Genomic DNA, 12,741 nt, shown 5'->3' with positions numbered 1-12,741 from the left:
TTGTGTGAAAGAGCGACACCTCCCAGGGCACAGCATTTATCCAACTCCTTCACATCCTGCAAACCTCTCTTCTTCCTTCCCCGGCCAGCCTCCCGTCCCCCCCTTCATATCTGTCCTGACATGCTTGCTTCCAGCTTCCCTTTGATTTTCCTTCTCCACTTAAAACCTAGTCCATGGCTTCTACCCTCCTCCCAGGCCTATCAAAGTCATTCTCAAGTCAGTTGCTAAGAAGATAAAGTTGTCTCCATATCCTGATAGGAACTCTTGGCCGACTTCCCAAGGCTGACCTGACTGTGTTGCCGTTGCAAGCATATCTAAAAGAAATGCCTGGAGGACAGGCAAGGACCTTCCTCCCAGATAGAACCTCAGCCCTTGGGTATGGAAGCAAAGGCCCAAACTCAATACGTCCCTCAGGAATCTCACTGAGTTTTCTCAGACTGATACCAGAAATCTCTGTGGGCGTCAGTTTGTGTGGTTCTGTTAAGGAGGAGAGAAAAAGGCTTGGATAGTTCTCCCCTCTCCACAAGCTTTGTACAGACAGCTGTGCCACTTGGGCTTGCAAAACACTTTGCTGTGTGAAGGCAGCATTGACAGAGGGGGCATTTATAACTCAGGATCTCAGGTCGCCGAAGGTAGGAAAAACAGAAGGAGAATGATCTCAGCCACCCCCTGCCCCCGATCTGGATTACCCTGCCACCCCCTCTCTGTGACTGCATGTGGGAGAGTAAGGGGTGGAGAGGGAGGAAGAGAAAGCAGATGGGGCCTCTCTCCAACAGTGTGCGCAGACCGAGGTGTGGGAGCAGAATAAACTCTGTGAAAGGAAGTGAAATCCCCGATGGGACAGTCGTGCTACGCCTCTTCTTTGCTGTGTCGCCCCCTCACTCCAGTGATGACTGAGCTGATTCATTCAGGGCACATCCATTTTCAAATGGAGAGCAAGAGTTAGGGCTTGGGAGGGAAGGAGAGAGGCAGGGCTCAATGTCCTCTCCTGTAAGAGCAAAGATGTGTGTGCAGGACAGAAAGATCTGTAGACCCATCTTCTGATAAGTAATCACAGTGTTCTACACAAGCCTGAATTAGTTGCCAGTGTGTGAGAAAGGGAGTTGGGGGTTATTTTTACATAAAAAATCAGAATTCATGAGTATCAGTGCATCTGATAACCTCACCTTATCACTTTAACAGCTTCCTAGCAGGTCTCCCTGTTTACAGTCTGTTTTAAACCCAGCAGCCAGAGGGATCCTTCTACAGTGTAAATCACATCATGTCACATCATTGATCGAATCTGCCTATCATGGCCCATCTCATTCAGAGCAAAAACCCGAGCCCCAGAAGTGTTCTGCAAGACCCTGTAAGGCAGGGCACCGGATTTCCTTAGCTCCCTCCTCCTCCTCTTTCTCCTCTTCCTCCTCTCCCCACAGACTACCAGATTCAAGTCCTGACTCTGTTCTCTGTGTGTCTTTGGGTAAATAACTTAGCTGGGCTGTGTCTCACTTCCTCATCTGTAAAACGAAGCTAGTCATCTTATCTTGCTCACCAGGTTGTTATGAGGACAAAAGGAGTTAATATTTTAAAAGCCCTCAAACAATCCTGTTGCTCCTCTGCTCCAGCCAAGCGGCTTCCTTGCTTTTCTGAAGATAAGCCCCTTTTGTACCTTCCTCAGTGCCTTCGCAAATGCTGTTTTCTCTGCATGGCCCTGGCTTCCAGAGATACCCACGAGATTTGCCCCCCACACCCCCCCACCACCTCCAAGCTTACTTACCAGTATTTGGGATGAATCAAAATTTTAAAAAATTCAAAGCAGGGGCGCCTGGGTGGCTCAGTTGGTTAAGCGACTGCCTTCGGCTCAGGTCGTGATCCTGGAGTCCCGGGATCGAGTCCCACATCAGGCTCCCTGCTCAGCAGGGAGTCTGCTTCTCCCTCTGACCCTCCCCCTCTCATGCTCTCTCTCTCTCTATCTCATTCTCTCTCTCAAGTAAATAAATAAAATCTTTAAAAAAAAAAAATTCAAAGCAAAAATGGACCAAAAAGAAGAAGAAGAAAAAAAAAAAAAAAGCCAGTGCAGAGGAAATGAAATGGGTATTGACTGAATTTAGGAAAGAACTGGGAGAAAAAGATAATTACCTCAAAATGAAGATTCAGTTACAAGGTGACTAAAGGAGAAGAGATTCTGATAAGAATTTAACAAGGAGCATTGAAAAAAGATTGAAAGATAACAAAGACAATTAAAATATGTGATAATTTTTTTCTAGAAAATCATGAGGACACCTAAAGTTATAAACTAGATAGGCATCAGTGCTGTCTCATTTAGGATTTACTAAACTGTTCTAGATGGTCTGTCTGAACATCCAAGACCAGCTTGTCACCGTCCCTGGCTACTGAAAATTTTTACCATGATTTCCATTCTGCTTCTTCCCCCAGTCCAGGCTGAACTGTCCTGTCCGGCCCTGTGGCCACCCAGGAAGCAGAGGGCCCTCACTCCCTGTACCTGTCTAGCCCTGGCTGAGATGCACCATCACAAGGCTCCCCAGAGTTTCCAAGTGGCAAATTATGCCACATGCCCAGCTCCTCCATCCCCTCTCCACCCTTCTTCTTCCCCTCCAAACTCCATGGTCAGGGTCAGGGTTAAGGTTAGATCCTGTGGACCCTTTGCTTCTCTGGAAAATCACAGTTTTTCCATTTCTATTGGGCATGCCAGCAATGATTACTTTCATTCATTCATCAACAATATTTATTTTAAGCAATAAGTATCTAGTAGTTCCTTTATCTCTAGAGAAATCTGAACAATTTTATGTTTTTTTTTCTTATTTCCAAAGAACTCCGAACAATTATAAAGGGATACTTCAGTGTGAGTGCCTTAAATTAATATCACCTATTCAGAGACAGTAGAAGATGCGAGAGGGACACACTCCAAATTCCTGCTTTGGTCCCAGGCCAGGGAGGGGAGGCTACAGAAAACGGTCTCTTCTAGGCAATTTGGAAGATTGCCTGTAGCTCCTGCCCACCCTCCCCTTGGTGATGCCTCTTCTGGGCTCCTTGGCAGCATAAGGGTTATGTAGGGAAGCCTGGCCCAAACTACAAGAGAGAAAGAGATGTTTTCTCCTGCTCCTGGCACAAGCCCCCTCCGCACATTGTCCAGAAGAAGTGAGGCTGAAGTCTGGGAGAACCAGGCAGACTAGAGTGCATCCAGACATATAGGAGCTGTCAAATGGGTGCCAGTGAACGTCATATGATTGAAAGCTTTCCAAAATACTAAACAGCTCAGGGTGGGGAAGGGAAACAAAAATAGAGGAAAAAACTGAATCTCCAAACGTGTAAAGATTTTGTTTGATGTGCTTTGAATGAGAACTGGAGTTAGAGTGGAGACAGTAGTCACTGGCCTTTCCCTGCCCCTTCTGCCTCCCACCCCCCACCCCAACCCCGCTAGACTTGTTTTAGGGGAGGGAGGAGGCTTAGGGATCTCAGATGTTGAGTAGGTTTTTTTTGTTTTTTTTTTTTTCATTTCAGGAAGCTTGTCTGCTGGAGCCCTCATCTAACAGCTCTCTGCCCCTTCAAGGGAGATCATTGTTTTGCTAACAAGTTTTGGGGTGGAAAAAAGTCTTGTGGATTTGTTCCAGAATATTGTCACTTTAACTGAAGCTCACTCATTGATTAGTGTTTTCCCTCAACCTGAAACAAAACCAACTTCCCCATTCTGCCACACCCCTCTTTTCTCCTCTCCTTTTTACCAGAAGCAGGGTTCTGTCACCACACTGGGGAGGAAGTAAGCTGGTCCAGCATTCCCACCTCTGCAGAACCCTAATGAGCATGAAATGACCCTGTTCAGGATGCTCGTTGGCATCACCCACTGTCTCTGACCTGTGGCAGAGGGAAGAAGGCGCAAGAAACATCGTGCCAGGGAAAGGGATTAATTAAGAGGCCAAACATTAAGAACACTCATGAATGTTTTGTAATTAAAATTTGGGTTTATACATGTGTCAATTCTATAAATACAAATTTTAGGAAAATTCTAGATTTGTACATTTTCCCAACTGAAGACCATGTTAATATTCATTTCTGTAGTCACGTAATATGCTACTTTGCCTAGTTGTCCATTCAACCCCAATACTACTGCACTCTGAGATTATTTAAGATTTAACCATTTGAGTTTTGACTTTTGAAATTAGATATGTTTGCAAATATAAAATAAACTGTCTTTTAAAATCCAGAAGTGACGGGCGCCTGGGTGGCTCAGTTGGTTAAGCGACTGCCTTCGGCTCAGGTCATGATCCTGGAGTCCCTGGATCGAGTCCCGCATCGGGCTCCCTGCTCGGCAGGGAGCCTGCTTCTCCCTCTGACCCTCCCCCCCCCCATGTGCTCTCTCTCTCTCATTCTCTCTGTCTCAAATAAATAAATAAAATCTTTAAAAAAAAAAATAAAATAAAATAAAAAAAAATAAAATCCAGAAGTGAGGGGGGGCCTAGGTGGCTCAGTAGGTTGAATGGCTGACTCTTGATTTCAGCTCAAGTCATGACGTCAGGGTCATGAGATAGAGCCTCCATCAGGCTCTGCATTCAGCAGGGAGTCTGCTTGGGATTCTCTCCTCTCCCCCCAAAAAAGAAATCAAATCAAATCAAATCCAGAAGTGAATAGCTTTCAGTCTGACACCCACATTGGAGTATATCAAGGTTTCCGGAGACACTTCTGTATATGCCCCCACTCTCATCAGATTTCACCCCCTGTCACATGGATATACTTGTCCACCTCTGTTCTTACCTGCTGCCCCTGGATGAAGCCTGACTGCTGTTTATATATTCTAGGCTGTGTAAGTGGTAAGACCACATTCTGAAGGTTGACTGCCTGAGAACATGTCATGGCTTTGCGACTTCTTGGCTGTGTGACTTTAGGCAAGTCACTTAGTTTCTCTGTGCATATTGCCTCATCTTTAATATAGGGGATAATTTAGTTCTTATGTCATAAGGATATTGTAAAGAATAAAATCAATTTGTATGTATGAGGTGCCTAGAACAATGCCTGGCAATGTTATGTGACCGTTAGCCATAGTTACTCTTCAGTCCTAGAGTTCAGATTGTCTCTCTGTAAGCCTCTCCCGGGTCATCCCTCTCTGTGACAATCTGAACCCTTCCTGTTCCTTTTAATCTCAGATAAATCTCATCTTTCCTATGAAACCATTACGAGTACCATGTAATTAATCCATAGCGTGTCTTACTTTATTGTATAATGAATTTTTCCCTATGTACCTTTTATCTGCCTCAATTAGACCAAAGTCCTCAAGGACAATAATGCTCTTATATGAGTTTTTTTATCTCCTGTGTCCTGTACAGTGTTTTGCCCACATAGATCCTCAAATAATTTTTGTTACTGGGGCTAGTGAAAATAATAACAAAGAAGATTTGGAAAGAGCATGGCATAAAAATAAAGAAACTCTATTTTGGGTGTGTTGGCTCCTATCCTGATCCTGAAGAAGGGAGAATTTTCATCCTTTCTGAGTTGTAGAGCTGGGATGATCACAGTCCTCTTTGTTGATACCATGTGGGTTTTCTTTGAGATATTATCTCTGCAAACCACATAGGAATTTTCATTTGTCTTCAAATTTATCCGATAAGGAAAAGATGCTGACATGCATTAGCCAATGCAATTCCAGTTTCGTTTTTCTCTCAAAATAGTCTACACATCCCTCTACAGAAAGTTCTGCAGGGCTTTGGCATGAGTGTTGCCCAGCACCTTGTCACCACACATGGTCATGTAGAAGGCAGGCTTTCTACCTGGGCCAGTGTTCCTGAAGCTGGTGTTCCTGCTGAGATTCTGGTAGTGAGATGGATGCATGCAAGTAAGTGCAGAGGGAGGGCGGAGAGAGATGCATGAAGGCGTCCTCATATTCTCTCAGGCTCAGGTGGAAGAGCCTGTCTAGTCTGGCTTAGCTTAAAAGATGTGGGTTTGTCTTGGGGTGAGCTTGATGGGAAAAGTTTGCTCTAGTTCTGAACTCAGTTCTTGGAAACTCCTGCCAAATTAATCTCTGCTGAATGAAGAAATGAGTCAGTGAATGAGGGAGTGGACTTAAGAAAACTGAGTTTGGTATAAGCCCTCAAATTGAAAATGTGAAAAAGACTACATTGGTCTGTGTGGCTATCCTAGTGGCTCAGGCCATACCTTCGATGTCTCCTGGGTTTTAGAATAAAATGGCATCAAAAATTATACAATCTTTCCACCTGGGTCTCTAAGCCTTATACCATCCTCTAATCCATTTCTAGAGTTATCTAAGATGCAGATGTGATCATGTGATACTCACTCCTTCAATGGCTTTTTGCCACACTCAGAAAATGTCCAAAGCCCTTGGCATATCATGCAAAGTGCTCCATGTTTTCCCCTCTGACTTTTTTTGTCATCTTGTCTCTTGGTCTTCGATTTAATATTTAAAGTTCCATTTCTTGTCCTTTGACTATGGGAAGCTATTTGCTGTCCTCCAACGTGTAGGACACCCTCAAGCCTCCTCACCTTTGCATAAATGGTTCCTCTGCCAGGCATACCCACCAGTCTTTTCTCCCTGGCTACCATCTACTCATTCCCCAAGGATTAACTCAAGAGTTTACTCCTGGATGAATCTTTCTCTGATCCCCTTCTAAGTAGTTAGGGGCTCTCTTCTCCATGTTCTCCCAGCAACTTTTGCTGATTTCTTTTGTAACACACTTTCTGTCTCTCCAAACACATTGTGACCTACTCAAGGAAAAATATTTCATCGTACACATGAACATAATTCTGGTAGAGAGCTATTGTTGTCCCTAAGTTTAATGACGGAATTGTAATATAGTATAATGATGATATTATGGATATTGAAGTTAGTATTGCCTGAGTTTCCATTATAGACAACCCCATTTTCTGAATTGTGCTGGTTTTGTAACCTCTTTAAGCCTCAATATCTCCATCTATGAAACAGAGATAATAATCAGCCTCTTGTGAGTATTAAAAGGAAATGTTGACTGTCAATGTCTCAGCACAGTGCCTTGAACACAGTGTGTATTCAGTATTGTAGTGCAGACACAGATGAAGATAAAAGTTTTGTTTTCTCTGCTTCAGCAAAGAAGAAGCCAGAAAAGCACTTTGAACTCACTGAGGCCAACCTTATTTAGAAGGAGATTGGAATGAGGGATGTTCTTTAGAATCACTGTGGATGGCTACCCTTAGAAGGGTAAAGGGATGGAGAAAAGGGACAGACTAAGACTGTGTTGAAGCCCAGACCGTGGGCTAGAAGGGAGAAGAGGAGGATAGGGTTCTGGGTACTGGCAGACTGCTCAGCCAAACCTCACTCTGTGCTCCAGGTCTGACATGTAGCTAGAGTGGGGTGAGTCTGTACAAAGGAGAAACACTGATGTAAAAATGCTGGAATTGAGAATTAGCCCTGCAACAGAGTGCTGGGCTCAGGTCTTACAGCCAGCTTCTCCTTAGCTCTCAGGGTCTCACCACCCAGAGGTAGTGCAGCAAAGTCAGGTGGTGCTAGGCTGGAATGCCGCTCCCAGCCCAAGATACTCTTTTTTTCCTAGCCCTAGATACTCTCTTTTTTTTTTTCCTTGAATGAAAGAGTGTGCAAGCCGGGGCGGGGGGTGGAGGGGTGGGGTTGGGATCAAAGGGAGAGGGAGAGAGAGACTCTTAAGAAATTTCATGCCCAGTGTGGAGCCCAACATGGGCTTGATCTCACAACCCTGAGATCATGACCTGAGCCAAAATCAAGAGTCAGGCACTTAACCAACTGAGTCACCCAGGTGCCCCTCAGCCCAAGATACTGTTATACTGGAACAAAATAGAGTCCAGGGTTTTGGATTGGCTCCATTACTGTAGGTAGAAGGATGGTCTTCTTCATTAGGTCTCTGGATTGAAACTGGATCATAATAGTTGTGTAAGGATACTTAGGAAGGGGTTGGGGACACTCCCATTATGATGTTGCCATCAGCTGTTAAATGAATTGACTCTATAAGGTGGGGTTGTTCTTGAGTTTCCTAAGAGTATCCAAAATGGATGTATATGCCACAGGCTATGCAAGACAGTCCACTGAAGTGTGGGAAGAAAATATTAGAACTTCTATTTATAATTTTTAATATATGTTTAAAAATACATAGAGTTTGGTTTAACCTAGACAAACCACACAAAATGAATAAGTAGCATAAAAAAGATTTCTGCAAAAAACTCCAACACCAAAATCTCCACAATACTCCATATCTTAAAGATAATACTAACAGTATAAAAACAAGAAAATAATAAAACGTGTCAAAACTGACACTTTTCTTACTTTTAGTTGTTAAAAGATAAACTGAGGCATATTAAAAATTTTTAGTTTATTTGAACAAAACTTGATTTGAATCAGGCAGCATCCAATCTAGTAGATAGGAGCTCTGAGGAGCAGTACAAAGTGAAAGACTTTTATAGGGAGAAGAGAACAGGAACTATGAAGTTGCACTAGGCAAAAAAAGACAGTTGGTTATTGCAGTTACTTTCCCTTAGGGGATGGCGGGGGTCTATCTGGCAGATGACCTAACTTCTGCTAATCAAAAGATTCCTGATCCATGTGGTTTAGATTCCATTCTGGAAGACCTGAAACTGTAATTAGGTCTCAGTGTGCTGATGTGGGGATAAGGATAAGCAACTCCTTTTTGGGCCTATTGTCTTGTTTTCAACATAGTATAAACTTGTCAACCATGAAATTATATTAATATAATGATGACTTAAGCAGATAAGACAGTATGCTATATTATAGATATTTTGTAAAAGTAAACTCAATATCTTCTTTCAAGGTAAAGAAAGTATTTTAGCAATGAGAGAGACAATGATTGTTTTTCAAAAGAACCCCATACTCTGAAAAATGCTTTATGAAAATGATGCTTCCATTAATAAGTGATTTTGTTGCTGAAAATGATTTCATGTTATCAGATATTATTCTTTATACACCTACAAAATTAGAAAATACTGCTTTCTGAACTATTTTTAAAGCCTTCTAAAAATATTTAGTGTTGTTTTGACTCATTTGCTTAAAATATATAAAAGTGCAACACCTGGCAGTTCACTTGCAAGAGTAATTGATATCAGGACAAATGTTAATTTGCTAGTTAATTTCATTAAAAAATTTTAGCCTAATTTTACTGATTTGACTATCCACTCAAATTCTAGAAGCAGAGTGAACAGAAGTGTTTTTCTACCCCACTATCCTTACATTATTAGATACCTTTCAATGAGGCAAATGGAGTCCATCTCTCAGTTGGAAGATAATTTTGTGTCTACTTCAAATAATTTTTTTCCCAACAAATATTAAGCCACATAGGAAGTATGACCATACTGGTCTTACTGTTTTTCCCCAAAATACTGTTTTGCGCCACAAATGTGTGAGTACTTTTCTTTCTGGGACTCCAAGTTTCTGAGGAATTTACCTTCAGAAATAAAGAGCTGGCCAGCATTCAGTTAAAAGTGAACACCGACCCAGGGACTCAGATTCTAGGATTTCCTGTGGGTAAATCGCTTAAATGAAAAATATTAAAACTAACATTTTATTTAATCTTCATGAGAAAAATCAGAATCTTAACGTACTAAAAATTACAACACACACACCCCTGGAATTAAGAAAAGAAAAAAAAAAAAAAGAAAAGAAAGGAAAAATGACACGGATACATTTGACTGTGTCTTTTATTTAATAGGGTAACAGGGGCAAACCCAGCAGGTAATCCAGAAACTACTTCAGTTTCTAGGTAAACTGCTTCTTGTCCACCTTTTCTTTGGAGAATTATGCCTACAGGCTGTAGCTCAAATGAATGCCAAACCTTCTGACTATGGGCTGTCCTGATTACTGCCCCACTCACCTCCAGCTGTCCCCTAGATCCAACACACATTCTGTCAGAGTACTGGGGATGGGAGAAAAAAAACATATCAGTTATGATTAGGTTCATTTGCGAGTAAAATAGACCACTTTTCCACCCTTCCTCCCCACACACAAAAAAGTGCCTTAAAACAGAAGTATCATTCCCTCATGTGAAATAATTTCAGAGATAGTAAGTCTAGGAATGATGACAACCTCACAATCATCAAGGAACCAGTCTTTCCCCAAGGTTCTGCTTCAACGTGCTTAAGAGGTGGTCCTTGTTCTTGCGGTTCAACGTGGCTGCTGGAGCTCCCACCATCATAGCAGCAGGATGGAGGAAAGGCAAAGGAGGGCTTTTTAATTAAGAAGAACTCCTGAAGTGTCACACAATGCTTCCACTTATGTCATATGGCCCCAAATTAATCATATGGTTAGTCCTAGCTGAAAGGGAAATTGAACATGCATGTTTTTTACTATATTCTAGGCTAAAATATGTATCTCTTATTACTAAAAAGAAGGGGGAGGGAAATGAATATTAAAAGACAAGTATCAGTCTTTCATGTTTTATAAAAATGACAAAGTCCATCTCAATTATGTAAATGTGACCCTTTTATACTATGGAGTATATAATTCCTTTTAACCCATTTCCCAAAGAATTTTAAGTTATTGGCCCAGAAGCCAAACTCCAGAAGTGTAGACTTCCATATGGCAGTGATCTCTAAATGGGACTCACATCTTTGCTCCAATCCAAAGGTCAATGATTCCCCAAACCATTTGTCTATTGTTCCCACTATCCATCTTTTTATTAATAGCTATAGAAAATGGATACTCTCAAATATATTCAGATTCACAACATGTACTTAGAAGTCTGGTAATTCTATGTGATGCTACTCAAAGCATTGTTATTTTTTTAAAAATAATGAAATTATAGGGCCTACATGACAAGTAACTCAATATTTCCAAATTTCTAGGTATTAAAGCATTGTGAGATCCCAGCTACTTGAGAATCAACCACTTATCTTTTATATGGATGTTTTGGCCTCATTTAAAAATAATATTTTCTTTTTGTCCAATTCCAGATTTTTGAAAAATCATCTTCTTGGTATTCCAGGTTCTTCTGTAAAGATTTTGTGAGCTATTTAAGGTATCTGCCATCTCTCATTTGATACTTATTAAATCCACTTCTTCATCATTCCTAACTTCCTAACTTATCTTCTTAGTATTTTTAGTATTTTCTTAAAATCTTGGGCTTTCTTCTCAAAACTTCTAGAAGAATTCCTGATTATAGAGGCCATATATGCATGAATAAACATATATCTCCTGTTTCAATTCCCTCAAAAAGATTTTTTTGTGCCAGTGATAGGTGGACAGAGCATGGAGATTCCTAGGAAATCCCAGTCCTAGACTGTACTCTAGTGTTTCCCTCACTTGCAGTTTGTACACAACAATTTTGATGTAGTCAAATGACCAAAGAAAGGTACGGTGACCTGTGCATGGTCTTTGCAAGATGTTTTCTAAAACCCACATTTTAGCTATTGAAATAAGTAGAGGAGTTAAATTAATCTACATGTTTGTATAAAATTTGTTTATGCCTCTCAAATGGTCCTTATGGGTTTTGGCTTGTTTCTCCTCATTTGAAGGTATCAGTATATGCCTGTGGTATTGTCCTTGTGGTTTTGTTTTGTCTCTTCTCTTTAACTTATTCTGACTCATATTCCCATGTCGGAAGAAGAAGAGCACAGCAAAGGAGAGAGCTGGAGGTACAAAGAGAATGAGAGAAAATGGCAGAGGTTATGCGGAGTATAGGCTGCCATATCACATCGGTTAGGCAACTAATTCCTTCAAAACCATCATTATATATTACATATCCATTACACCTGGGTATGTCTTGCCAATCCCTGAAGGGTGAACTTCCCCTGGGTCAACAACTGGGGTTATACCCGCTTGGAGCGGGAGGAGGCATTAAATGGCTATTATGGTGGGAAATTCCAGTGGGAGAAGGGGACTAGAGTAATTTACAGGTGGGCAGTAAGGACTGAAAGTAGGCTGGTGCTCTATCAAGACCAGAACCAGACAACTGAAATGAAATGACGTTTAAACCTGATGATGAAGAAATAACAGTTAACACCAGAGTGTGTGATAGTTATAAATCCCGAGGGGTCAAGACTAAGGACTATGGGGGACGCCTGGGTGGCTCAGTCGGTCAAGCGTCTGCCTTCGGCTCAGGTCATTTTCCCAGGAGTTCTGGGATCGAGTCCCACATCGGGCTCCTTGCTCAGTGGGGAGCCTGCTTCTCCCTCTGCCTGTCACTCCCTCTGCTTGTGCTCTCTCTCTCTCTCTCTCTCATTCTCTCTGACAAATAAATAAATAAATACATAAATCTTTTTTTAAAAAAAGGCTAAGGACTATGGTAAAGAAAGGGAACTGTGCTCATTATAGGTGGCAGCAGAAATGGGAAGAGCTTTCAAGGCATTTGCAAGAACCCCTTCTCTTACCTTGCTGTTCTTGACAACTTCTCATCTCTTTGGATCTGGGAACTCTACAGAACTGACCTGGAGCCCTGGAGTATATAGGTGGATACAGGGGCCTATCAAAGAAATGACTACTTATTCCCTATCTTCAGAAGAGGAACTTCCATTTCTATTTAAATTTTATATGTGTGTGTGTGTGTGTGTGTGTGTGTGTGTGTAATGGAATATTACTCACCCATCAAAAAATGGAATCTTGCCATTTGTAACAATGTGAATGGAGCTAGAGAGTATTATGCTAAGTGAAATTGGTCATTCAGAGAAAGGCAAATACCATATGATCTCACTCATATGGGGAATTTAAGGCAGAAAACAGATGAACATAAGGGAAGGGGGAAAAGAGAAAAAGGAGAGAGGGAAACAAGTCATAAGAGACTC

Source organism: Halichoerus grypus, chromosome 1 (genome assembly GCF_964656455.1).
Source record: "Halichoerus grypus chromosome 1, mHalGry1.hap1.1, whole genome shotgun sequence".
Classification (NCBI taxonomy): domain Eukaryota; kingdom Metazoa; phylum Chordata; class Mammalia; order Carnivora; family Phocidae; genus Halichoerus; species Halichoerus grypus.
The sequence above is the reverse complement of the archived record's forward strand: the minus strand, read 5'-3'. Positions refer to the sequence as shown.